The sequence below is a fragment of the Manis pentadactyla genome, chromosome 15 (assembly GCF_030020395.1).
Source record: "Manis pentadactyla isolate mManPen7 chromosome 15, mManPen7.hap1, whole genome shotgun sequence".
Lineage (NCBI taxonomy): Eukaryota > Metazoa > Chordata > Mammalia > Pholidota > Manidae > Manis > Manis pentadactyla.
In genome coordinates this window covers 46,280,157-46,281,665 of record NC_080033.1, presented here as the reverse complement: position 1 = coordinate 46,281,665, position 1,509 = coordinate 46,280,157, and the positions used below count along the sequence as shown (strand labels likewise).

Sequence of the window (1,509 nt, the reverse complement as noted above, 5' to 3'; positions counted from 1 at the left end):
TCAGGAATAAGGCGTATCCAGCTTCTCTAATCCGGAGACTGAGTAACTGAGTTACACACACGTGTAAATATGGAACTGCAGTTTTAAGAATAGCCAGAAGGATTACGCTGTACACTTACATGAGACTTAGCGATAACTGGGCTACACCTGGTTCCAGCGTTCTCAGAGTTCTGTAAGCCAGGGCAGGTAGGAAGGAGGGCTTGAAAATGCACAAGGGAGTGTGTGCAGCAATGCAACGATGACATCAGATGTGCAAGAATCAAAGCTGGTGGAATAGTAAAATGCATACATGCATGCAGAATGAATGTTTGTTAGAGGCACGAATGCTTGCCAGGTCACATAGTCCGACACCTGGACTTTCCGATTCTACAGCTCGCAGAGCGCGCCCTCTGCCGCCGCAGAAGTGCCTCGCTCAACCCTTATTAATCACCTCTTGCCCCGCCCCTTCGAATGCGCGTATGCCGCTGGCTTCTCCCAGGCACTGCAGACCGCCTCAGTCTCTGGGACACAGGCGCACTCTAGAGATACTCTGAAAGGGTTTACTCGTAGGCAGTGATCGAGGCAGTCAGGATGGCCGAGCGGTCTAAGGCGCTGCGTTCAGGTCGCAGTCTCCCCTGGAGGCGTGGGTTCGAATCCCACTTCTGACAAGCTGAATGTGCATTTTTGGTCTTTCTCTCCAAGGTCTGAGGTGTGTACGGTTGACTACCCTAAGAAAGGACCTGCGGTACAGAGCGGTACTTACCTTTTACAGTCTAAGTCAAATAAATCGTGAGGAAGAAAGTATCTGTTAAGAAGAAAATAAAAAAGAATTTGGTATGTAAAAAGAGGAAAAAAAATATTTTGAATACCTACAGGTTACAGATAGTATCGCCTAATTGGTAAAGGGCAAAACAAGTCAGCTTTGTCAGAAGTGGGATTCGAACCCACGCCTCCAGGGGAGACTGCGACCTGAACGCAGCGCCTTAGACCGCTCGGCCATCCTGACTTCCCGCGGAGGCAGTTCGCAGGTACTACGCAGTTCATCGCGCTCTGCGACGCGGCTCCGGCCAGTCAAGCAATTGAAGGTCCCTGGCAGTTCTACATCCAGCTGCATAGCTGCTGTCGTCCACGGCTAAAAATCACTCGTGTTGCCGTGACTTACCGTGATTCGTAAGGCTACTTAAGTAATATTTTTACTATTTATATGTTTTAAAAGGAAACTGTAGCCTAAGCAGAAACGGAAAATCATTTTCCTTTGTCATCAATAGAAGATAACCGTAAAAATAAATACAATGAAAATAAAACTGTCTTGTTAAATTCCAGTCACTTGCAAAGGTCGAAACCCGAAGTTTTGATGTTATTATAATGACTAGTAAAGTGGGGAGCGGGTTTAGAAGATTCTTTTTGGCAGGCGGAATGCTCTGTGATGAACTTTGCCCTGGGCTCCTCAGGGCCGGAAGCCAAGCAATAGGATCCCATTACACAGTTTGCCAGAGCCTCATCAGAGAGCGTTGTCTTTTATACCTTTTT

The 1,509-nt window shown here is 47.3% G+C and overlaps 2 non-coding genes across 2 annotated transcripts; one reads left to right on the top strand and one right to left on the bottom strand.

The window, feature by feature from the left end:
- Positions 1–564: 564 nt before the first annotated feature.
- On the top strand, positions 565–647 carry TRNAL-CAG (transfer RNA leucine (anticodon CAG)). Its single transcript has one exon. It is a non-coding gene; the product is annotated as a tRNA-Leu (tRNA).
- Positions 648–902: 255 nt separating this feature from the next.
- Positions 903–985, bottom strand: TRNAL-CAG (transfer RNA leucine (anticodon CAG)). The gene has a single exon. It is a non-coding gene; the product is annotated as a tRNA-Leu (tRNA).
- Positions 986–1,509: the final 524 nt, after the last annotated feature.